The sequence below is a fragment of the Carassius auratus genome, chromosome 2, assembly GCF_003368295.1.
Source record: "Carassius auratus strain Wakin chromosome 2, ASM336829v1, whole genome shotgun sequence".
NCBI lineage: Eukaryota > Metazoa > Chordata > Actinopteri > Cypriniformes > Cyprinidae > Carassius > Carassius auratus.
In genome coordinates, this window is record NC_039244.1 from 14,397,289 (window position 1) to 14,425,087 (window position 27,799).

General features: G+C 35.9%; 1 protein-coding gene and 1 pseudogene across 1 annotated transcript in view; both read left to right on the top strand.

Annotated features, from left to right (window-relative positions):
- Nucleotides 1-316: 316 nt before the first annotated feature.
- Nucleotides 317-4,357, top strand: LOC113117017 (selenoprotein F-like; annotated as a pseudogene).
- An 11,155-nt stretch (nt 4,358-15,512) lies between these two features.
- The window catches only part of LOC113117023 (protein FAM110B-like), a 32,969-nt gene continuing 20,682 nt past the window's right edge, over nt 15,513-27,799 (top strand). Inside the window, exon 1 of the mRNA XM_026285384.1 lies at nt 15,513-15,710. The gene's annotated coding sequence lies outside the window, so the exon portion shown is untranslated. The remainder of the gene's footprint in view (nt 15,711-27,799) is intronic.

A 27,799-nucleotide genomic window follows, 5' to 3' on the forward strand; every position in this document is an offset into this window, starting at 1 on the left:
ATACGACTGCTCTACATTCACTGCTCTGACATCACATAATATTTACCATCAGAGATCATGTACAAATACTTCCTATAATTTTCAAAAATATTTATTGCATACAATTAAGCAAGAGATCACATAAAATTACCTTATTTCCAGTTTTGCAATGATACATATCTTAAGTTTAGTTAAAAAGACTACCTATTATTGTTAAATCCCTTTGTCGCCAATTTTTAAAACAGTCTGCTCTTTATTTCAATCAAGGTTGAAGATGATATTTTTTTTTCAAATAGTTATCTGGTTATGGTAAGACTTTTATTAATAAGCCCAGTGTGTGTGACGCACTTCCTGCCAAGTGAAAGAGTGGAAGAGAAACACTCATGGCGGGAGAGGTGTACCTGCTTTGGTTATTGCCATTATTACAAACGGTAGGTGAAGAAACAACATCCGTACATTTTCATCTTTGAAAGAAGACACTCAAGAATGACAAGTAATACACATGTTTATGTAAAATGTGGACTATTTACGTTCAATGCACCGGTTAGCCGGCTCGCTAATGTTAGCTAATGACGTGGCTCATCCGGCAGATAGTGTAAATATAATGTGATGCAAATCTATAATATCGCAGATTTAATTTCTTACCGTGACATTAACAAACTTTGCACCTAACCTACTGCAAAAAGTTTGAGACAGTGGTTTTCATATGATATGTAACGTTAATGATTAAGTTCTAAAACTATTACGTTAACTAGTTTAACTTCACCTGCAAATAACTTGTAGATATAACGTTACTAAACTTTTTAAATAAACATTAGTTATGTAAAATATGTTTTTATCTTTACAGAAGTGGATGTATGATTTATTTGCCGTTTTTTGGGATTTTCCAAGTTACGTTAGCTGATAGTGCTCTGAACAAGGAAGCAGATTCACGAAGTGCTGCTCCATTATCGTGTTTGGAGAGGAAACAAATTACTATAAAGGCTTGATTAAACTTAGAAAGGACGATATTATGGGGTATAAAAAATGAAATTCAATCAGATTCCAGGTCCACACAATTTCTTAAGTCATTGCAATTCAATTATAAACTCTCAAACAGTGTTATTGTTAGTATCATAGATATAAAATGTTATTATAATTTTAATTTATTTATATATATATATATATATATATGTATGTATGTATGTATGTATGTATGTATGCATGCATGTATATATGTTTGTGTGTGTGTGTGTATTTATTTTTCTCCCAAGTTAAAATAATGTTACCTTGGCAACTATCTGAATTTTTTTTTCATTTTTTTATTCCAGTTAAGTTTTATTTCAACAGGTTTATTTTACGGTTAAAAATTTTACTTGCAGTTTTAGTTAACTATAATAACACTGGTCTCAAAATTTTAAATCTCCCTTCATTCCAAAATGAATGATGTTTATTCTTAAACAGAAACGTATCAGCTATACTGTTTATTTTTTATATTCAATTACATCATTTGTAACTAGGAGGCAGATGTGTCAACCACTAGCTATTAACAGAATAGTCTTGTTATCATAGCTGTGTAGCCAAAGCTGGCAAGTTCCTGCACCTGTGCTTCTCCCCTTAATTTTCCTTGTTCTCTGACGTTGCCTTTGAGGGTCATTAGATTAAAGATGCTCTCAGAAAACAGCTGAGAATTTCCAGTAGGTTTGAGATGTTGACTTAAAGCTCAACTGGTGTAAGTGCTTAGAGAATTGTATCTACTGCTTGATTCATGTGTAAAATGTGGTTGAAATCTTCCTGACTTAGCTGGCGTCTTATGGAGCGGAGCTCTCCTCTGAGGCCTGCAGGGAGATGGGCTTCTCCAGCAATCTCCTGTGCAGCTCCTGTGATCTCCTGGGTCAGTTCAGCCTGGGCCAGTTAGAGCTGCCCTGCAGGCAGTGCTGCCAAGAGGAGGCTCAGCTGGAGTCCAGGAAGGTGAGTTCAGCCTCTGTGCCAGATCACAAGGTCGTTTTCTTACAGTGAACATGGAGCTCTGGAGCTTTAAGGAAAACAATGAAAAATGTGCAAAGCTTTTTGTCAAAGCACAAATATTTAGATCCAAGCCAGAGGCCATGGTCTTGATTATTTGGTGTCGTATCTTTTGATTTTAATTAAGTCATTATTACAAAGACCAGTATTATTTATTAATTAGATTTGTCAGTGTGAAAATAGTTTGTACCCATATTTATGCATATTTGTTCTTTTTCTGACAGCTCTATCCAGGAGCCATCCTTGAGGTCTGTGGATGAAAACTGGGGAGGTTCCCTCAAGTCCAAGGTAGGTTGGGTATTTGACCTCAAATATGACTAATTTAGACTGCTTGATTATGTAAAATGGCATAGAAAATGTAGCAAAATTAATTTGAAATGCTTCAACGGGTGTTTTTTTTGTAGCAGCTGTTACAGCAGTTCAGCTGTTGTTGTGTGGAACAGACTAGTAGAGTGTTTACTTTTGCTCTCCTGTTACAAAACACTCATTTTTGTGACTATTTTCCTTCAGCTTTTGTCAGGAGTGACAAGCCAAAGATGTTCAGGGGTCTTCAGATCAAGGTACAAAAAGGTTTCTGGTAATAGTTAATAGTGGAAAAAAAAGATGTAATCATAAAGGTAATAAACATGGGCATGGACATACACTACTATTCAAAAGCCTGTAGTTTTTTTTTTTTTTTTTAAAGAAATTATCACTTAAAGGAACACTCTGACTTTTTGGGACTTTAGCTTATTCACAGTATCCCCCAGAGTTAGATAAGTCCGTACAGGGGAGACCAGGTAATACTATGATGTTTCATAGAATTCCAGCCCAAAACGCTAACCTGATGAATCGATGGCTACTTGCACTGGAAATAGATCCAAACACACCTGTAAACACTATCACAAAGTATTTTGTTTGCTCTGAACATTTTACTGTAGACGACTGTTTTGAAAAAAATGCAAGTTACCACACGGACCATGAAATGTGTGCTAAAGGATACAGCCATCCCATCGATAATAAAGACAGTACAAATTGGATCACCTGTTGCTGCGGTTAAGTGCGGCTAATGTAATATAACCTTAGTAGTGACACTATTACGTGAATAGGGGCTCCGTGTATCCCCTTTATTGTTATTATTGTGTTGTCATGAACACACTGCTCGTGATCATTATAACAAAATCACTTACTTGGTGGACAGCTGACCATTAGGTTCACTCGGCATGGGGCGTTTCTTCCAGTTGATCTTGTCACAATGGGGGGAAAAAACGACAACTGCCGGGTGTATTAGGGCAGAGAAATCTTCCATGATCACGAGTCACATCTAGCTAGTCATTTGTTTTGTTTACGGAACCATCAACAAGGTGTCTCGTGTGCTGCGCTAATCACTCCGCCCAAGTAGCCACTTCGCCCAAGTAACATTAGCTGTGCTCCTACGCCTAGTGAGAATATAGTTCCCAGTATTTATACGATTAAAAATGGTCTCTGTCTCATATAGCCTTGTTATTTGTACACGCTGTGACTATACAGATCACAACATGTAAATAGGAAAATGTTTGCATTATTTTGTCACTTATTGGGATTACTATGCTAACAGTATCCATTTAAAAAAATGAAATCTCACCCACCACAAACATTTGAATGGTAGTGTATGTGTAAATATAAAATACAATTATTTGGTACAATATATTAACATAGGTCTAGAAAGATTGTATTGCTTGTATAATTGGTTTATACACTGCTTAATTCTAGATGTTCTGTTTGCATTTGTTCCAGTATGTTCGAGGCTCGGACCCTGTGCTAAAGCTGCTGGACGATAACGGGAACATTGCTGAGGAGCTCAGCATCCTCAAGTGGAACACAGACAGCGTTGAAGAATTTCTTAGTGAGAAGTTAGAACGAATTTAGACTCGCAGTTTCATATTTAAAGTCCAGTTTTCAGCTCAATCAAAGGACCGCAATTCATTTTTGTGCTTAATAATGGACGTTAAAAACATGGATAATTTTTTTTATTTGGTGTCTGGTATCAGTTTGTGGTTTAAGTGATCAGGACATACTGTATTTTTTATATTTTTTCTGCTGCATATTTGTGAATTGTTGATATGCTGTGGCCTTTTCTACGGCTTGTGTCTGAGTGAAGCCTGTTGTATGTGCTGGTTTGGTAAAGCTTGTGGGGACTCCTCAGAAGCACATGTTTATGTGGATTTGCACATTAGTGAAGGCCTGACAGTAAACCAGTCCCTGGAATGTGAGGCCTGAAGACCCTGTGTAACTCTCTGAGCATGTTCTCATGGTGGGAACCTTCGAGCTCTACTCCAGTCTCTTCGTTTAAATAATTGAATTGAAACTCAATATCATTAGCGCACAGACAAATAAACCAGGTTTTCATATTAAAGTTTTTGTTTGACCCTTTTTTTTCCCCTATGTCATTTCATAGGTAAAGTGATTTGATTGTTAATGACAAAAAAAGAAAATAATTTGATACATAAATCTCATCTTTCTTTTCTTTTTTTTTCTTCTCCCATTTTGGGAGGTGGCTTGGTATATATTAGATTTTTAATCTGCACAAATAAATACCAAACTGTTAGCTGAATAAATTGTATAACAGTCTCGAGAGTTCATTGTCATAATTAAATTGCTTTACTTCAGTTTACAAACATTTTGAGCAGCACGCATAATCTGTGATGTTTATATTTTCACCACTAGATGTCAGCAGATATTTTAGTTGAACTCGCTGGACAAATTGTTGGATGAGTTTCAAATATAGTTTCTTAACCATAGGTCTAAACAAGAAAATAATATAATCTGAATAATTATACTGTTAAAATAAATGAATAGTAATTTCATTTTTACAAATTTGAACAACAATGTAAGGTCATATATATATATATATATTTTACAGTAAATATAGGTGTTAGTCATATAAGAATATCATCAAAAAGTTGATTTATTTCACTAATTTCATTCAAAAAGTGAAACTTTTGACGTTATATTCATTCATTAAACACATACTGATATATTTCAAATGTTATTTCTTTTTTTTTTTTTTTTTTTTGATGATTATAACTGAGAACTAAGGAAAATTCCAAATTCAGTATCTCAGAAAGTTTGAATATTACTTAAGACCAATACAAAGAAAGGATGCGTTGACCTTTGACCTCAGAAAGCACAGTGGACCAACACCAGCAGTTGACATGGCATCTCAAACCATCACTGACAGTGGAAACTTTACACTGGACCTCAAGCAACGTGGATTGTGTGCCTCTCTTCTCTTCCTCTAGACTCTGGGACCCTGAAATTTACTTTCATTAGAGAACATAACTTTGGACCACTCAGCAGCAGTCCAGTTCTTTTTGTCTTTAGCCCAGGTGGGACGCTTCTGGTGCTGTCTGTTGTTCAAGAGTGGCTTGACACAAGGGACGCGTGTCTTCAATATTAAACCTTTTCACAATATTCTAATTTTCTGAGATACTGAATTTGTGATTTTCCTTAGTTGTCAGTTATAAACATCAAAATTAAAAGAAATAAACATTTCTGTGTGTAATGAATGAATATAATATACAATTTGCACTTTTTTAATTGAATTAGTGAAATCAACTTTTTGATTATATTTTATATTATAATTATATGACCAGCACCTGTACATTTGCTTTGTTATATTATATGAAAAATACATTTTAGCACAAAAATGTATGAAATAATAGAAAATATACAGTCAGTGATATACAGCAGGCCAAGATATACTGCTTGCTGAGATTAGATACATATACAATTTTTTTGGAAAGCTCTTGAAAGGAGTCTCTTGCACAGAGGCTTTGGTTATATATATATATATATATATATATATATATATATATATATATATATATATATATATATATGAGTTTTCCGCATTACTCCAGACTTGATCCTTCAGAAATCAGTCTAATATGCTGCTCAAGACTTATTATGGTCAATGTTGAAAATAGTTTTGCTGCTTAATATTTTAGTGGAAACCGTGATGCATTTTTTAGGATTCTCTGATGAATAGAAACTCAAAGAACAGCATTTATTAATAGAAATATTTTGAAACATCAAATATATTCACTGTTACTTTTGGTGTTTTGATGAATTTAATGCACCCTTGCTGAATAATAAAGACTGGCCCCAAATTTATAACCAGTAGTACACATTTCTTAAAAAGTAAATTTGTAAAGTAAATTTGTATAGTCTGCAGATGTCTGCTGGCAGGTAGCTCTGAATCACTGATTAATGCTGCATGTCTGGCACATCATGCTCTTCACAGATTTACACAGTGTGTTTAGAGACATTCTTTTTTTAATTGACTCTAACAGAGTTTGTCATCAGTGAGCATTGAAAAGACAAGCTCATTTTGATAGTCTGGTCTTGGACAAATTGCTGTGCCATTCATCCTTTTCCAGAATGTGTAGTAACTTCTTTGCTTTCTCAAAGTCCTAAACTTGACATTCAAAAAGGATTCAACATCACAAGTACATCACAGTTTAATAGCACACCCTTGTGGAATGTAACTGACAGTGAGAGCTTGCTGATCGACTTTTTCCTTTTTCCCACCTTTACATGTCCACGGCAGCTGTATACTGTATATGAAAAAAAAATTCTGAAGGTTGGTTGAGGTAAGCAAGCACACTGTGTTTACACATTTAGAAAAGCACTAAAAGCTACAAAATTTATTAAATGCAGAACACACAGCTTCATCTAAGGAAAAACATTTGAGAAACTTTAAAGGACACCTATTAGCCCCCTTTTTACAAAATGTAATATAAGTCTCAAGTGTCCCCAGAATGTGTCTGTAAAGTTTAAGCTCAAAATAGATCATTTATTATATAATTGAAAAGGCACATTTTAAGTGGAAGTAGAAACACGCTGTTTAATTGCATGTGTCTTTAAATGAAAATGAGCTGCTGCTCCCCACCCCCTTTTGCAGAATAGGGCTTTCTAGCTCAGAACACAAATACTCTGCCAAAAACATCTGTTAGGTTTTGATTATCATGTATAACCCGCCGAAATAATGCATTTTAAAGCAATATCAATATGAACTTCTGATATACATTTTCTGAGTGCAGGAAGTGGCTGTCACACAGCACACAGTTAGTGATGTCTGTGAAGGTAAACAGCTGTGAAACAAATCACGTTTATGTAAGATCTGTATATTAAAGGGGTCATATGATGCTTTATTACAGATCATTATTTCGTGTTTTTGGTGTAACAGAATATGCTGACATGCTTCAATGTTCAAAAAACATTTTTCATTGGTATTTATTATTTTTCAAACGAGTCAAGGTCTTTCAAGTGCAGTCTTCTCTGATTGGCCAACTAACCAGTGCATTGTGATTGGCCGATCACCGCAAGCACTCGTGGGAAATGTAACAACCCTTCCATAATTGCGAGTTTCATCTTTCAAAACAGTTAATGTCATCAGTTTTACCATCAGTTCAAGCCTGAAAGGTGAACCGAGTCAGTGATAGACACAGTGATGAAGCTTGTATGTGTTTGTAGCTGACTCCACTGTGTGACCCTGTCTCTCTCTCTCTCTCTCTCTCTCTCTCACACACACACACGTGCAAAACTGCGCATTTGAACAGTCAATAGCAAATACTTAAACTAATAACAAAACATACTTAGGTAGCTGATTCAGAAGCACCAGATTGTCATAGCAGAATGACAGAATGGCAAAGTCAGAATGACCTCCTCTCATAGGTTCACAAAACAGTCATCCATAAAATGTGTTGCTGTTCTGTTGTAAGTAATCGCCTAGATACACACAGCATCTTCCTGACATGGCTGCTTCAACACTAACAGCGGTTATTGAAACCACGCCTTCTTTCTTTGCATGAACATTTGGGCAGCATTACGCAAAAATTTCCACATAGTGACAGAGACATGTGAGGGCGTGTTTGAATGAGCCCTTTTAGGGGGGCGTGGCAGAGTCTTAACTTTGATAAAGAATACCTGTTTGGATTTGAGACTTTAGTCTTTACAACTTTACAGATCATTATGCACCACATATATCACATATCACATTATCACATATGACCCCTTTAAGTGAAAGCAGCGCCATGGGTAGAAACATGAAGATTAAAGGGATAGTTCAGTCAAAAAAATAAAATAAAATAAGAAAACCATACACAAACATAACCAAATTAAACCCTGCGGCTCATGATGATACGTTGATGTGTAAAGTCACAAAATGATCGGTCTGTGAAAGAAATGTAAAATTATTTCGATCGTAATTAAAACTCTGATTCACCGCAACATCAGAACTGTTCTGAGTGCGTCTTCTTCTAGATTTATGGCAGATTGCAGAATTATAAGTGCATTACCGCCACCTATCTCTGAAATGGAACATTGACACTCCTAACTGAGACTGTAGAAAGTGTCAGTGGTCCATTTGAGAGATAGGTAGCGGTAATGCACTTATAAGTCTGCGATCTGCAGTAAAGCAAGAAGATGCACTAAGGACAATTCAGACATTATGAAAGTGACGTGAAATTCAGCCAAGTATGGTGACCCATACTCAGAATTTGTGCTCTGCATTTAACCCATTCGAAGTGCACACACACAGAGCAGTGAACACAAACAGACTGTGAATACACACTCAGAGCAGAGCAGTGGGCAACCATTTATGCTGCGGCACCCAGGGAGCAGTTGGGGGTTCGATGCCTTGCTCAAGGGCACCTAAGTCATGGTATTGAAGGTGGAGAGAGCACATGCACTCCCCCCACACACAATCCCTGCCGGCCCGAGACTCGAACTCACAACCCTTTGATTGTGAGTCCGATTCTCTAACCACTAGGCCACAACTTCCATGACTTCACTTATGGTGGGTAAAAAAAGGGGTAAAAAAAACAATCAATATAAATACTGTTCAGTTTATTGTTGTTTTTGTAATTTTTTCTTATATTCTTTACATTTTCTGTTGTTTTTATTTTATATTTTGCAACAATTTTAATTCTGAGAAAGCAACACCGAACACTTAACACATAAAACAAAAGCCTTGATTTCGCTCTAGGGAATTTTCAAGCCATGATTGTTACTAGAGGGCTGCATTGGGATTGGGGTCCCGCCGGACCCAACACAAATCTTGTAGGAACAGGCAGTTTTATCTTTGCTGTGGGTGGGAGTGGGCAGTTATAAAATATAGTGCATGGTACATAACCAGAATAATGAAGTTACATTAAGGCTTACAGTCAGTAGTCAGTGTTACACAGTGTCTGGTCATTGATTACATTACTTGACCACAGCGGCACTGCCCCCACTGTCGTTTTGCATTTTATAGAAATAAAAATAATTTAGTGCAGTTGGAAAACATAGCCTACAATTCTAAACTGAAAGCATCTGCTCTACACAAGGGTTGCCAGATCTGCATGACAAAGCTAGCTCAATGGCCGGTCAAAAAACAACCCAAAGAAGCACAATGACCATATCCCAAATATCGAAACTCAAACAGACTGGAACCACTTGACAACCCTGCATCTAACATGGACTACAGGAGTCAGATTCGACTGATCACTCGTTAAGAAAGAGGATTTTCTGTTCAACAAATTCTGAGCTCATTGAAAAATATCTTGTCCTCTTAAGATCTTCTCCCTTTACACAGAGAGCGCATGATTGCAAAATTTAAAGTGAACAGCAAACGCTCATTCAAAAGTGATTTCATTGGCACACATATTGATAGCGACTCCCTGATGCGCGAAATTATCTACAATATTAGCACATTTACATGTGCGTACAGGAATGGAACACACACCTTGTGGGAGTGGTCAGTAAGAAAACAAAAAAGAAAATATGTGGAGCTCAATTGAATATCACACCAATTTTGTGATTGGCTGTTATAGTGTGGAGCCAGGGTGGGCCATTAAGCTTCTGATTGGTTGGCGCCGGGCCTGTAATATTATAATATGATCCCCTTCCTACATCACTAGGGAAGCCAAATCTGAGCAGCTCGTTTTATTACATATGCTTGCAGAAAAATGCTAAGGAAAATAAAATAAATGGGTTGTCCTTTTTCACTTTTTCTGGGTTGGTAGATGCACTGGGGAACGGATTATAGCACTTGAACATAGAAAAAATCTGATTTTCAGATTTTCTGAAGTCTCCTTTAACATTATAAAGTTCAACAAACAACTCCCTTTAAACACTGAAAGTCACAGACAGTATGTAAAAAAGTTGCAAAGTTGCTCCAAAAGCATACACAAAAACAATGCTGTCTGTGACAAATTATCATTGTGCATGGGAAAACTGTACTTGTTTTCAGTGTTTTTTTTTTTTGCTCTTCTCTCAGGTTGAGTAAAATTATACAATCCCTCCTGGGGTCCAGGGGCAGTAGTTGTGGCAGATCCCTTGCCAAACACAGGACTGTAGACACTCCTGGTCTCTGATGAATTCCATATGCGCTCCGCCTGCAGTTAATGCTGCTCTTGAAACATCACAGCACATTTCTTCCATTACATTATTATCTATCCCCCTTTCATGCAAAACAATAACATATGCCAGCACGCACACACTCGTAGATGACAATCTTTCTGTGAACATTCAGAGAACATTTTGTGGGGTATTCATGGAAATATTTCAATCATCGTAATCTATCTACAATCGATTTTGTTGTGAACAATTATTTATTACGCCCACTTTGGAATACTCATTTCTGATTGGTCAGTCATGGCATTTGTACTGATCGATTTTAATATACAAACACAACTGGCACCATCTGCGTTATCTATTGTTCTGTTCTCATTGCTCATCTTCTTGTTAGGCCAGGTGTGTTGTAATGGATTACTTTTTTTCTTAGCAGAAATTTTTAAATAAAATACAGGTAAGATCATTTCAACTCAAATAATTATTTCTTATCCACCATGTTTAGTCGAAATGATGGTTATTATTGATATGTGGCAAACTTCTGATTCATTAGACAAATAACTTTACATAAGAATAACAAAGTGTGGTAAGCGCACTACAAACCAGAGTGTTTATGATTATGATAATTCATTTCAATAATATGACAAGAAATTCAACTTTGCGATCTCAAGCAGCATTACAGACTTTTTTTTGTTTTTGTACAATAACTGCAAGTGAAGTGTCACACATTCAAGTTACAAATTCTACACTGATAACAATAATAAATGTTTCTTGAGCAGCATATTAGAATGATTTATAAAGGGTCATGTGACACTGACAGTGACTGCTAAAGAAAAAATTGCAATCACTGGAATTAATGTCATTTTATTTTTATCAAATAAATGCAGCCTTGGTAAGTATAAGAGACTTATTTAAAAAAACAATGTACATAAATAACTAATAATTCGTCATAATTCCTGGAAAATGTTTGTGCTGATTCACACTGAATGGAACTTTCATATAAACAGAGCTCTTTCTACCCCAACTGCTCCTTGCACTTTTGTCCCAGTCATGTGGAGCAAGCACAATATATCCAACACTGAGAGGGGGTTTCTCTCAGAGGGACATTATTAATCTACACAAGAGCAGCAAGTCTTTCCAACTGATATTGGCAAAATACCAACACCCTTTGACCTCTCTACACTGTGCTGTGAGCATAACCCGAAGACGACCTTTGTTCAGAACATCAAGTGGAGCTGACTGTGTGCACTGATTCTCATTTTTGCCAAAAGTTTTTCCTGACAAAGCTTTGCTTGTGCCTGCCAGTGTCCGTCTAAGTGATGCAGTTGCAAGGGATAAAAGCTTTTTTGTACTCAGAATTGCTGAATAAGAAATTCTGACTCCCTCATCCCTCACTATTCCTGTTTCTCCATCCATCTCTGTATTTCGTTGGAGCGTTTTAAGCCTCCTAGCCGGGCTGAGTTTGAGTAGACGCTTCTTTCCTGGATGAGTGCTCATCGGTATCATATTATCAGGGAGGCTGCTTTTATGAAGAATGTGAAATGGAACAAAGCAAATGAAGCTTTCTGTTTCTAGAAACCTCTCATTTATTCCAGGACACTCTTACAGTTCAATTTAGGTCTTGCTTTCCTTTCTCTCCCGATCATGACCTCATGCACATTTATTTCTTGTTATGTCACATTTATATTCTCAGACTTGAGGTCCTATTTGTTTCGTTCCAGTTTTGGGAACGGTTCGAAACTGAGATCCAGCTGAAATCCCTTTGTGTAATGAGAGCAAGAGATTTTGTGGATGTGCCAGTGCTCAACCAGTTTTTATATTTAGGGTGGTGGGAACTTGACCTACATAGTGTTTTGGATTGGTTGCAGATGCTGCCTGTGGGAAAGGGAACCTGCAGTTGATTCAGTAAATGCTGAAGATCCACTAAGCTTTATCCATCAGACATTTAAATGAATCCCAAACTCATTATTGATATCGATTGTTCAGTATTGAGGTAGCAAATGTGTTCTGAAGCATTTCATTTAGCACTGCATATAATATACATATTTTAGGAGGTGTTTTTTTTTCTTAGACTAAACTGGCACACTTTACAGACTTTATTCAAAGTACTCCAGGGATTCACAGAAGCAGATTGGTGTGGAGAATCAAACCAGTCAGTCTGTGTAGCTCTGGGTCATTCTGTTTTAAGCAGAGCTCTGAGATCACTGATATATTCTGAGCTTCACTGCAGCTTCACCACAACTTGTGGCCCAGAAGGTGGAATAAAAATTAAGCAAAGAAGAAGACTCTTTATGGATGAAAATATTGTTCTTTTCTCCAAGTGCATGACTCAGTGAGAAACTACACTTTTGCGGTTTTCCAGCGCATTTGCCACTCAGACCTTCTTGCATGAATACATTTTCCATGGATTTAAATCACATGAGCATTGTGGCATGCATTTCAAACTAATACGTAGCTTATCTTAATAATCATACAAATTGCCTTATATGTAAGGCTTATATTTGGATCATATATATATATATAATTTCTATATATAATTTCTACTTTTTTTTTTGAATTACGGGGACACTAAAAATATCCTCATAAATCACCTCCTCATTGTAATACCTGTGTCATACCCACATACACCACATAACCACATAAACAAGCTCATACACACACACATATTATATACATATATAAACCAGAGTAAGTCTACTGTGACATTTAGTACTCATAAGTTCATATATATGTGATACATGTATATGTGGTTCATTTCTTAATATCTAGTATTACATTGTAAATGTGCCTTTTCCTGGTATATATTTCTTACTTCAGATGGAGTTTTCTGTGCCTTTACAATATAAAGATGGCAATAAACTGAAAATGTGTTGAACTAAATCAGCTTAATTGAAAAGATCACATTGCATTTCAGGAGCTTGGAATCGAGCATGTGTAATGGTACTGGCGGCTGGTTCAAGAGTGGGTCAGCTAGGGCTTTGCCTCATGGGACTAGAGGCTGAATGTCACTCGTAATCTCTCTCAGTGTCTACACAATGTCTGGCGGCTCCTTCAGCGCAGCATGTATTTCTCTTGGAACAACAAACCCACATACGGAGAGCATATGCTAATGCCTCACTCAGCTTTTACAATGAGCATATTTATGACTCAAAGCCTGATATAGAAAGAAAATAGTAAGTGAGTAAAATGTGATATAATAAATTTTGCATTATCATTCCATATCAGCTCTGGTGTAAATTTTAGGAGTACATACAATTTCTTTTGTATTAGGTAGTATGCAGTATTAGGTAGATTTATTGTGTATAATGACAAAAATATATGACAAGTGATTCAATGGTACCTTTGAGATGAGGTGAATATTTCATGGTTTAATTAAAAACATTATTTTTGATATATATATATATATATATATATATATATATAGGACGTAAATGCAGCAAGAGGATTTCACTCTTTATGTGTTGAACTCAGATTTATTAAATGTGCAATAATTGTTGATATGTCTTGAGTTTAGTGATGTGAAATGATGTTGATTCTGGCTCTGCCCGACAACAAGAATTCCAATTTTCAGCTCAGTTTAGCTGTTGCTTGGCAACAGGAAGGTCTGTGAAGTGAAACCCATCAGAAGCCTGTGCCGCTCACAGTCCCCCTTTGAAAGTAAAATATCACTAATATCAACCTAACTGCTAACCCTTTGGAAAATTTTTTACATTAAATCTTTCATTTTACAATTATGATTTGACATTAACCGCTATGGAGCTTCAGGTAATAATGTAGCTATCTATGAATACGACCCACCCAAAACCCTGTGTCCTGTACAGTCACACTGATGGTACTCCAGTTGTTGGCAGGTCTGTAAACAATTAATTAGCTAAAGATAATTAGTCCTATGTTACACACATTGATGAATAAATGATGAATTAGTATATATAGTATGAAGTGTATTATACTGTATTATATAGTATTTATAGCACTTTGTTAATGAATGCTATATCATACTGTAGTATTAACTATAGTGAACTGATAAACTGTAATAACTACGATAGAATACTTTAGTTTCTACTACACTAAAATGTAATGTATAGTAGTATATTATACCCTATAGTTGTAGAAAACGTATTACAGTATTGGGTAAAGTAATTTGTTTATATTACTATAGTTGTTACATTACCACAGCAACCATAGAATTACCAAAACAAATTAATTCAAGTGCTTTACTATAGTATATGGTTCAAAAACATTATAGTATTTACTATAAATTATTATAGTATCTTTTCATTTCAAAGACTTTGAGTAGTTCGATTAGCCAGTAAAAGCATGTGCCAAGAACAATAGCAGCAAATGTTATATTACAACATTATGGATTCTGCTACATTTTTACAGATCCCACCCCCCTTTTTATTCTTTTTGTTTAGACCGTTTTTGTTTAGAAGTATGATGAGATATGAGTAGATTAAAAAAGATGCTTAGTTCTTTGAACAAGCTGAATTATTCAGACCACTGAACAAATATTTTTGTACTTTATTAGTGGCATGACTAATGCAATTGATTTATCTTACAATGTGTCTTATAAGGTTTTTGTCAGACACAGAGACTAAAACAAACCAAAACATGCCAAGGCACTGCAGATGCAAATTAACCATTGACGAAATCACAATGCATTAAATGGAAGATTTATGTTTAATATGTACATAATAGTCTTCCAAATAATGATAATAATAATTATAATAATATGGAAATTAATACATAAGTTAATTATGTTTAAATGTATAAGCATTAAGGTGTAAGCAATTATCAACTCTTATTATCATCTCATGTTTTTTTTCTTTTTAACTTTTTAAAATATAAAAATACAGTAAAAAAAAACAACAACAACTGAAACACCAGTTTAAAAACATCAATGTGTTTAACACTAATAATTTTACCCAGAGGTCAAGTTCATTATTTATATTTGACATTTCATGTAACGGACCACAAATCGTCAGCTGTGCGTGCTAAGCGTAGCGGCCCCTTTAAGAAAATTGGACCGAGGTATATTGAAAACGGGGGTGAACTGTTAATTTAGAACCGAAAAGTCATTGTACAAAGAGTCTACATGTTGAATATTTGATCGGTTAATTGATTATATATTCTATTTTTTTTATAATGTGAAACTGAACATCAACTAATACTGTTCTGTTCTAAATCTGATCAATTCCCCCTCTTTCGCACAACGGTCTATTCAGGATCTAAGGCTCATGATGCAAAGGGATTCAATAAGCTGGTAGGTGCTGGCCAACGCAAGGTTTTCAGCTCCACTCTACAGCGAATGAGCACGGAAATATACCGCAGCTTCCTCATTCATTTGAAGTGTTTACGCTCAGATCAGAAAGGTGAGTTCTTTTTTGTAAATGTCATTTTATCTAACGCTGTATTTAGCATGCGTCAGTGTCTGTTTAGAGCTCATTACAGCCCATTCAATAACAGTCTAGCATCCTTCACCTATTGTTCAACCGCAGACATCCAAATTCCATGGACGTGAACACTGCCAATGACATGTTGCATGTGATTTGCAGCAATGTGTTTATCTTCCGCTATTTTTATGTATAAGCAGCCCATATGAAGAGTGCTTTGTTAAGTATAGCCGGTGCTTGCGTTATATTCTTCTACTTAACTGCATTTTAAGTCAAAAGGTGGAAATGTTGCTGTCTTGAAAACGCATGGATTACAGAGCAGACAGACAATAAATGCGCTTCAAGTAACAGGAGGCATTCTCTCTCTCTCTCTCTCTCTCTCTCTCTCTCTCTCTCTCTCTCTCTCTCTCTCCACATATGAGTTTGTTTTCTTTGTTGTAACTGTCTGATAATGTTGTAGATGCATCAGTTTGGCTCCTTCTTGTAATTGATTGTCTATCAGGACCGTTTCTAATGAAGTTCCAGCATGCCAAGCACATAGACTCACAAATACCTTGTTCTTTCAAATCTGTCCATATGCTTGTGCCTCAAGTTTTATACTGTTTAGATGTTACTTATGTGTTTCTAAAATAGAGGTTTGAAGGGTATCAGATGAGCCAGAATGACAGCTCGTTTAAGTCGTCCAGACATCCAAGATTTGACAGGGTGCCCTGCCTGACCTGTTGTGTTTATGAAAAGTACTTGCATAAAATACATCTACTCAAACCAGATTTAAAGGCTGTTTGGATTAGGATAGCTGCTTAAGGGGATGATAATACAAAGTAGGAGCTTGGATCTCAAAATTCTTTTTTCGAGCATTAGTCATTAGCCAAAATGTCACTATTTTAGGCCATTCAGTTTGAACAACCACAGACTAATGGCTGTTCTAAGCACAAGGAACGAACTGTGACTTTAAATTCAAACTTTGTTGGTTCACAAAATAAAAATGGTCAGTTTAAACTCAATTGGTAGGTCACAGTTTATGGATAGCAGGGAAACAATGTTAAATGCAAAAAAAAAACCACATCTAGCCAAATAATTTTGTAACATGCGTCTGTTCCTTAAGTGCATGTTATTGAGCATAGGTTTCATTTATATATATATACACACCAGATAATTTGTTATCAAAATGTTATATTCCGATCATCAGATGAAACGACTTCTCTCCTGTGATGTATGCTGGACTTTTCTTAGAATCATCTGCAAGCTTAATTCATATCATTCATGATAATATTAATACATGTCATGTTTGGTTTAAGGACATTTTTGTTACTTTTCGGCTATACGTTAAACAGTTTAACAATTTGTTCGCCGAAAGCTAGGTTTTACATCAAAACAGCTGGATTAGGTAATGTGAGATTAATTCTTTATTAACTTTATGTCTTTAATAAGGCCGCTTGCCCATTTTGCGTTTTAGTTACAGGCTACACTGCATCAAACTTAGAGAAGTTGGTAACAACACAACATGAATGTAGTGCTCTGTCTTCTTCGGTGGTGTAAGAAGGGATGTGGAATGAAAAGAGCAGAGCTGGAACAGTGTCTTGGGATTTTAAAGCCATGATTATATGAGGAATGTCATGATGACTTCAGCAGAGATGCGGAAATGAACTGCGTTTAGAGGTAACAGATGAAAAAATGCAGTTACCACTGCTCTCAGGGTTTGAGGAAATAAAGGACTGTAGTACAGTCTCCACTTTGTCTTAAAAACATCAGCAAAGTGGTCTATGAATAGCTGACAGATTTTGACATCATGTTGGCACCTTGCAGTACATGGTCGAGCCAGTCATAATTTAAGCGGATGATCCAGTGGGTCATTCAGGGTGACTTTTGTTGTCTTGAGCATTATCCATCATCTCACAGTACAAGCAGTGAATCACAGGATAAATCATGAGTAATTAAATCCAGTAGGTATATCAGCCTTTTAAACCCTTGTGAAATCTGAGGCAGAATTGAACCGTGTTTTCTTTTAGACGGTGACTTTGCTCCCTTCATGCAGCCTAGTTCATTTGTGTCTATCATGCACTTCCTTACATGCCTTGTATATGTATTATGTTTTAAAATGCTTGACCAGATTAATATGCAAAGACAACTGTAACAATTTTATTGTACTTCATTTGAGTGTTTTCAATTTGAGAAGCTTTTTTTTTACTACAAATATAATATCATACAACCAGGTGCTTGTTGATGGTTCTCAGATCTAGTTTAAAATGGAGGTGATTGTGCTTTCGCTGTAGTTGGCCCTAAGCTTAAACCTTAGATTTATTTTTTTAATTTATTCAAATTAATCACACTAAACGAGTTTTGGTGTAAAAGATTTTATAATAAAGATCAGTGGATATCCAGTAGCTTGACTGAATTCACGAGAACACCCTCTGACCAAGTAGTTCTTAGTGGTGGTGATGATGATGAAACACTTTTGTGTCCAGGTTGCGTTATTGTGGTTTCATGTTGCCTTTATATTGTTTATTCTCTTGGGGCAGTTTAGGCCCATCTGTCTGATTCTTCACATCAATAGGAGCCGCAGCTGCATAGCCTGACCCCCAGCAGGCTTTTGTAATGTGGCGTGTGTTTGTGTCTGAGAGTAGGTGCACGTGGGTATACATAGGTGCCATACTCCTCTTTCTGCCGCTGGTCTGCTTTAAAGGGTCCTCAGAGTAGGTGGGTATTAGATACAACAGAAAATACAAAGATGTCGAGCTTGATATGATGCTGATGAGTGCAGGTGTCCTGTCTGCAGAACCACTGCTCTTTTGTCCGTCTACAAATACTGTACACCATCTCAAGTCTACAGTGATTTATTTTTTCTGCTGATCCAGTCAGGTCAGATTTGTATTTGCCTTAATATTATTATCAGCCTCTCTGCCATAAATTTTACATTTTATTTTAAGTAACATACTTTATATGATGGAGAAATTAAATTTAATTAAAAAATTTTTTTTCATTGAATATTAATTTTTCTTCATGTTAAATAGGGATACATAATATATTTGTTTTATATCAATTACTGGCTGTTTTGCTCAGTTGAATTAGATGTTAAATAAATGCAAATTTCCCATATTTTATATTTAGTTTACCTTTGCCATCATGTAATGCTCACTTAAACCTAATCAAAAACACTACATTTTAATAACTGTTAAATGTGGTATTTAGCAAATATCAGAATGAACATCAATTTTTCTTAATTTACATTATAATATTTTGCCTAAATGCCTATGTATTCACTTTCTGACTTTTAGCAAATTGTCTACATTAGTAGTTAAAATATAGATTTTTTGATTTAACTATATATATAGATACTTTTTCTATTTTAATTATTTAGACAAAGTATTGTAGAATCTTAAAAGCAATTATTAGTTAAAAGTAAAAATAAATCAGCTTATCAGTTCAGGCAATCCCCCAAAAAATTGAACCCATGTCCTTGGTGTTGCTATCCCAGTGCTCCCAGTGTTTGAACTGCAGGAACACTGGGTTTTACTGTCTGACAGTAAAATCACAACCAACTGCTAGCATGCTAATTAAAGTAGCAAGGTTGAAAATATCAAATTTAGGTGAAAGATTAAACCAGTTAGCCAGTGTCACTCATCAGTAGTTCTATAGGCATAAAAACATGTGTTCAACGAACATAACATGATCCCACTCCCTGATCTCGGGCCATCTGGCTATTGGTCCACTATTATTGTGTTCGTCATGTAACCCAATTATGTGGCTACAACCTCAAACCATTATGGTTTTATTGCTTTTTTTAATGTCCTGTTTTGGGCTCATAGATTTAGAGGCCCTGCTCTTACATAACTGCTGCAGACATTTTACAGGGCCTGTTACTAAATATTGCTTTGATTTTACAGAAAGCATCAACAAATAACATCCTTGCGTAAGCACAGCAGATCAGGCCTTTATTGAATCTCTCAGCACTTATTCCAGCACAGGCCTTGTCGACTCATATCATAAGGAAATGCAATTGCATCTTGTTTAAAGGCTCCTGAGAAATATTTTTGCAATCAAAGTGGCCCAACGCTGGGTCAGCTGATGAAGGATTAAGGCCACACTGTTGAGAGTGTGAAGAGCTCAACAGAAGGTGTTGATGAAAGCAGTCCTATGGAGGTGCTCCACAGCAGATGGAAACTGCTGCTGGGTGCCAGGTCACATTCCTTCTCCCACTTCCGGAGGATTATTAGAAATCGTTCAATCGGTATCTCCATGGGTGATGATCTTTATTTGAGGCAGAATTTTAATATCCTGCTTTTACCGGCTAAGAGGAGATGGATATGGACTCAGAGCAGGGAATAGCTGTTATGTTCTCAATAATCAGTATTATTAATGTTTATATTGCCATACACACCTTTAAATATTTTGCCTGTAAAAACTTCCCTCATTACTCATTTCACAGCAGTTGCTTACATATTGGAATTCTTTCTAAAATTGAATACAATCACATATAATTGTGTTTCTTCAGCTATGAGCATTTTTGGTAAATTTGATGTTTATCTGCTTACCCCCGGGGAATCCAAGATGTAGATGACTTTGTTTCTCCAGTAGAAACACAAACCAAGATTTTTTTACTGAAACCGTTGCAGTCTATCAGTCTTATAATGTAAGTGGATGTGAATCACGGCTAAAACATAAAAAAAATAAACAAACAAAAAAAAAACATAAAAAAAAATGTAAACTGAAAAGCATGCATGGACCTGTGATTTGTGTTCAGTATTTAGGCAAGGGGCTTTTAATTACAGTAAGACATGCCATTGTGTTGTTCATGGTCAGATCCAAACAATTCCTGAGACTCATCCACCTATTTGAAGAAAAGGCATTTGATCTTGTGAGGATATTTTTGTCATATTATTTCCCATTCTCGTTCCTATTTCAGTATCCACTATCATTTGAACATATTCAACACAAACAATAGGTTTAGCCTTACATGTGTGAGAGAAGCACAATCTCCCGCCATTTTAGGAATACTTAAATTCCCAAGGCTTCAAGCCAAAATGAAAGATTCTCCCCATCACTCACTTATTAGTGCAGCATGTCTAGCAGAATTAATAAAATGTCTGCAGCTTGCATCATCTGCCAGCTTGTGTTCATATGACTGCTTTTATAGAGATCAACAATAAAGGAATAATAAAAAATAATAATCTGATCGGTGAATAGTTGGGAGCATTGGAGGAAGGCCAAGCATGATACTCAAACACTGACCTATTTTACATTGTCCAGAGTGTGCTAGACTAGAGAACAGAGGAATTAATCTCTGCTGTCATCTCATTTCAGGTGCTTATTTACTTGGCACTGCTTGTGCTATGTTTTGGCATTATTTCTCTTTCTTGAATGGTTACGTCAGCTAGCTGCTAACAGCTGCTTTACATTATATGAAATGTGGAGTATTCTTCTCAATACCCTCATGCTATGGACTGTTGTGGGATGGGTTTAGATGGTTATTTTATTAGCTCACTCGCTGGGCATCTAGCAACAAATACATGATGGTGTGTCCACTTAATGCACCCTGGAGGTTGTGCAGACATATAAATCACTCAGTCTCAGATAATCCTGCCCTGAGTAAAATTGTGCCCAACCCCCGGGGGTTGGTTCAAGTGGCAGTGCATTAGCACTATCTAAATGCCAGTTCTCTCTGGTGGCACAGTATTGGCAGAATGCAGATATGTTGTCTGTGCAAACACATAAATGTTTGTTTTTCTTTAATGATGGTAACTTTCCTTTGACTTGTATTATTTTTTTGTATTAAGATAATTATATATTCTATCCCCAGCCCTTCAAGAAAATATTGAATACGTTCTGCCAAATAAAAATTGTCGTTAATTCTTCCCCCCATATTGTTTTAAACCAATATGACTTTCTGTCTCGTGAAGAGCTTAAAAGGAGATCACTAAATGAATGTTTGGTTGGGCTCATTTAGCACAGTTTAGTGAATTGTGACTCATAATTGTGATTAATGTAGAGTAAATAAAGCAAAGTGTGAGCAACAACAGGGAGAGTAAATGATGATAGAAGTTTAATTTTTGCAAGGACTATCCCTTTAAACAAAGCTTTTTTGTATTTTATTAAGACATTATTCATAAAGGGTCTGATATACTTTGAACAAAATTTTTGCAAAAATAAATTCAAAATTCAAGCAAAAGTTTACTCTGGTCACTAAAACCTTTTGTCTACCATTGGTCCGTGGTGATTATGGACTAAGTAGATATGCTCTGGAACTCTGCCTTCTTTGACATGGAAATCTTCTGTGGCTAATTTCTTCTATTCAGGCCGTCAAGGTCAGTCACCCACATCAACACACTGAAGCTGCTTTATGATAAAAATTGAAGTAAAGTAGGGCTACACGATTAATTGAACACAATTTTTTGCGATTGTCATGCAAATTTAGTAAGTAAAGCCGGTTCTGTGATTAGCAGTAAATCTCCATCTCTAACAAGCTATGCAAAATCACATTCATGATCGCAGACGATATAATTGTAGGATTATGAAATTGACAAAATCGTTCTCGATAATGACAGATGTTTGCATATCTAAAATATAAGAGTAAATCTGAGAGCATGTGAAAAAAACACATTTACTAAAATGTTTATACTCCAAATTCACTTCGTAACATCAGTCGAGTGTTTAAAATGAATTCTTCTGTGAGATGATGGGGCTTCTTAGAATAATTAAGGCACACAATATTTCATTGTATTTTAAGCTTTTTTAATGGCTATGTTGATTAGCATTTGATTATAGATATACTTTGTTATGATAAAAATTATAATAAAAAGAACTCCGATAAACCATATTGCCATAGTCGTGTGTTTATTAGTCACGTTGAATCAATGAAAGCAGTTCAATCTTCTGTTTATTCAGCTGCAGCTATAGGCATTTCCTGGATTTCTTCTTCGGGGCATATGACAGATAATAGGTTATAAGTTTCTCACTCAATTTTGCTTCACACATTAGAAAACTTACAATATTGTTTTCGGTCACAAAATGGCCAAATTCTCACAGTTTTTGGCACCGCTTTAAGTGACTCAGTAGTAGCTGTTGCATGTGAATCACTATCTTTGATGCCAACTTTTTTTTTTTTTTACTCTTTACCAAATTGCATGGCCTTATATAATATCATAAACCCTGAGATAAAATTGATTAACGCTCCATCTCAACTTGATGTTAGCATATCTTTCCTTTCAATGGACATCTTTCGTTACAGGCTCAAGGTCATTTAAAAGTGACCCTGTATGTCGTGTTTTTTTTTTTTGTTTTTTTTTGTGGGCAGCGAGAGCGGTGATGACACTGTAATCCCATTGAAATCGGGCCTACAATCTCCACTGATGCGATTAATATGTTTCTTAACTCTTTATTGCTATAAGCACTGCTTCTGAACTGTAATTGGGCTACGTCTCTGTGGGCCAAGACTTGACCTGTACATGGTCTCGCAGCAACATATTGGACTTGCACATAAAGTTCTGGTTATCCCAAACATGTTTTTTTAAAGTGAAGATTAGGAAAGAGGGTAAGCAGTTCAATGTTGACCTGTAATTAAGGAAGGCAGTCAGACTGTGTTTGACTAATAGAGGTTGAGGGCTAACTGCAATCTTGGCTGGTGTGTCCAGTCGGTTGTAAGATTTTGTTTAGTCTGTAGGACACTATCATTCAATGAAATATGTTGAAAGATGTGTACTGTGATCCTGTGTTTCCTTGTACGTCAACTTTGGAAATGTGTAATTTCTGTGTGGATTTCAAAGAAATTTTCATAGTGTGAGTACCTCACTGAGTGTGGTGTTTTTTTTTAAATATTTAAAAAATATTTTTTATGCTTTGGCATAAACAGCATTATTTAGTGTATATAGTATTATTCCAAATGAACATCAAGTTCTTAATGCCATAATTTTCATTTATTTATTTATTTTTAATTGCAAACAATTGTTTGAGCAAGCTTCTCTTATTTGTAGTTCAGCTTTAAAGATTGATTTGGGCTTTTGTGATTCAGGAGTGTGCAGCAGAGATACCTGTATATTGTCTGTCTATTTGGATGACTGCCAGAATTAATCTCTTTATAAATGATCATGAGAGGATTATTCTGATTCGGAGCCGTTTCAATAAATCACCTCAGCAAGCGATAGGAATTTAGTTAAGAAAAAAAAAATATATATATATTAACATGCAGTAACTTGATTACATGTTCAAAATGTATTTGACTTATTATTTGGAAAATTGAGGAATGCACAAAATATTTGGAATTAATAAGGTGAAAAGTTGAAAATAATTACTAAGATGTATACAGTCCTTTTACATATATTCATGGTTTATGTAAAATATATTAATGTTACTATATATGCCTTAGTGTTTAAAAGTTTGTGGTCATAAGATTTTTTTAGAGGAGTTAATACTTATTTAGTAAGGGTGCAGTAAATTGATCAAAAGTGACAGTAGACATTTAAATTTGTTACAAATGTTTTTAATTTTAAATAAATGCTGTTCTTTTAAACTTTTCGATAAAGAATCCTGAAAAAAACTTATACTGGTTATTTACTGAAGACTGAGGTAATGATGCAGAAAATTCAGCTCTATGCGTGACATTTTAAAATATTTTAAAACAGAAAACTGTTATTTTAAACTTTTAGAGGATAAAAACTTTTTTTTATATACATTTTATTTTAATCTTATCGACCCCAAACTTTTGAATGGTAGTGTATATTAGATTTTTCTTTTATCTTGGACGGTCTGATTTGTCAGTGACCCACTTGTTGTAGGTCAAGCACTTCATGAGACAGTCACGAGTCTTAATGCATTTGTCTTGTAAATGCTCTTAAACATTTTGGATGGGATTCCAACCTTTGCAAATGATTCAAAATAAAATTGACTTTTGATAATTTCTTAAATAATGTATGTGCTGTGATGTAGCGGAAACTTTGAAACGACATCAGACAGATCAGCAAAAAGCTGGATTTTCTTTCTCTGTGGAAATAACATTCCCATGTACAAAAGTTTCCTGTACTCTGACAGCATGTTCCCACAGTGTTCAAGAAGAACAACTTGAAAAGATGAAACTGCGCTTATGGAAGGATTAAGAGCTCTGAGTCACAGTGGCCTTTTTTGTGAGTCAACCTTCCCCCTGCTGAAAAACATCTACAGGCCGATGCAGCCTCAGCCACATTATACATGTTGTTCAGCTCTAGTGTTGGAAAATGTACCCATTTGAGGTGTTTTGTTGCATGTAGTTAAATAAGCTAGTAATCGATGAACATGCCTTAATAATTTACAGTTCTCAATTATGAACAGAAGTTGTGGCTCCAGAGAGGCTCATATGTCGTTTTTAACATGTATACCATGCAGCAGTAATGTCACATGATGAATTCACAATTTGTACAACTTTACTCAAAAGACTCATTTAAAGGAGCTGCAAACAATGTTAACTATTTAGCTAACCTACACCATACTTGGCCAAAGAATGGAGATTTGGCTGACTACTATTTTTCTTGTTTTTATTATCAGTCACACAAGATTAAAACTCATACTTCTTGCACTCAATACATGGAGTATTTCTCTGAGCCACATCAACTCTGGCTTAACTGCACGGGGTTGAACACCTCTAAGATTAAATCCTTGATTGACCCAAGGATACCTTTATCCTATTACAGACCTCCCAGGACTTAATTAGACCCCCCCTTTTTGTACTTTATATTTGAAGTACTGTAGAAGAGCGCAGTTCTTAGAGGCCGTTCACATATTATGTCTTTTGCATGCTCAAGTTCATTATTTGTTCGTTAATGGAAGCGACGCGGTCATGATGCGCACGCGGTGCGCACGCGGTGCGACGTGCCCGTTTTTTCCAGGCGCGTCCGCACCGCATCGAGTTAAAAACATCTCAACTTTTCAGAATGCCACAAGCGCACTGCAGGTCATGTGACAAGAACTAAACATTCAGCTTCATCCTTTCCCGTAACAACATTGAAAGCTCAGCCAGGATGAAGGAACAGCTGTTCATAGCTGTATATGGATTGCCATTTTCTTATAAATTTTGTAGCAGAGCTACTGAAAGCGATTTTTTTTTTTTTTGTGCTGCAAATCCATTTATCCTTTGCTGAAATTTCCGCGTCTTCATGGAGAGAGCGCTTCTGCCTGAGCGCTTTAGAAAGAAGGTGAAAGCGGCGCGCCTAGCGTTTTCCATGCGTTTTTAGGCGCGATATGTGAATGGTGCCTTATTCATTCATTAATTATTTTTTGCTTGCATACATCTTCAAATATGCCATGGAGAATCACAGAAAGTGACCAAATTAGGTTTTATTGTGAACTTTTTTTTTTCTTTTGCGAAATTTGTATATCATTTTTATTTATCGAATAATTAGAGCAGAACGAATATTCGAATGTTCGACTATCCGTGCACACCCCTAGTCCAAAGTCCTCTTTTTCTGATGAAAGCAAGTTTTGTATTGCATTTGGAAACCAAGATCCTAGAGCAGGGCTATTCAATTAGTTTCATTTGAGGGCCAGATTACTAAATTGAAAATTTCAAGGGGGCCGAGTCGGGGCGGTCATCCCAATGTCATTTTTGGGGGACCTATAAAATAAGAAATTCAAATCATTCAGTTTCAAAGGAGGGACTGAGAGCTCTTGGACTATATCTAAAATATCTTAAACTGTGTTCCGAAGATGAACGGAGGTTTTACGGGTTTGTTAATCATTAATAACAAGATTTTTTAGGACATGGTAATTTTTGGGAGAACCAACCCATTAAAAGGGTTCCTATAATGCTTTTTACAAAGTCTTGATTTTGTTTAGGAAATCACCAGTTTATTTTGTGTCACCATACTTTATCGTGTAACTACTCATGTAAACATCTTTAAATAGGGAAAACATGGAAGTGTTTGGTAGCTTCTAAATCCATCCCTGTTTGGATCCTAAGGAATGAATGGTGCTAAGCTAAACGCTATCATAGTGGTGCTGCACGCTACAGTGACGGGAGAGGTACATATCAACTCTAAGTTGAGGGAAGAACATAGTGGAATATGGAAAAACCATGGCGTTTTCCTTTAAGACCTTACTTTCATTTCAGAAATATTGCACGGCTACAACCTGTGCTGTCTTTCTCTGAAAGGTTAATTAATTCTTTTGTCTTTTCTTGTTGAGGCTATTGTAACACCCTTCTTACTGGACTCTCAAAATATTGTATGTATTGACGTATATTTAAAATTTACTAAATTCAGCAGCCAGAATTCTTTCAGGGGCCAGGGTTTTTGATCATATAACTTCTGTTTTGTAATTGTTGCATTGGCTTCCATTTAGATTCCGTATTGATTTATAAAGTTCTCATGCTAACACACAAGGCACTGTATGTGGTCTGGCTCCTCAGCACCTGGCTGAGCTTTTACAACTAGTTGGAATTTGCGATCTTTCAGTCGTTTCTAAAACACAACTGCATTCTGGGGGTGACCTGGCATTTTCATCTTATGCCCCTAAATTGTGGAATTCACTGCTGGCTGACATCAGGACAGCAAATTTGTTAGGCATTTTTAAATCTCGTCTTAAAACTTTTTAATTTCTTCTTGCTTTTAACTGATTGTTATTCTGTATTTTTGTGTATTACTATGGAATGGATTGTGTTTGCTTGTGTTGTAAAGAGCTTTAAGACATACTATTTTAAAGGCACTATGCTAAATAAAATGTATTATTTATTATTACTCCGGGCCATTCTTACTAGTGATTCAGCGATATGGTTGCTGATGGTGTATCCTGGTTTGAAGTTGTCTGAGGAGGAATATCTGACACTGCAGTTCTTTGCTGTTCCTGCCATGGTTTTTGATTGGACAGAGCTGAGAATTCAGTATGTATGCCATGACAAGGGTTTGCTCAACTAGGGAATGCTCTATTTTTGTGTGTGTGTGTGTGTTAAGGCGTTTTGAAGGTATTAGGTTATGATGATGACTGTGGTTTTAGTGAATAGACTGGGTGAGGTCTGAATCCACAGTGCCTTTGTCCAGCTGGTCCACTTATTAAAAGAACAGCAGAATCAGGTTGTCTCCAAAAGATTTGGTTTATGAAAATTTGATATA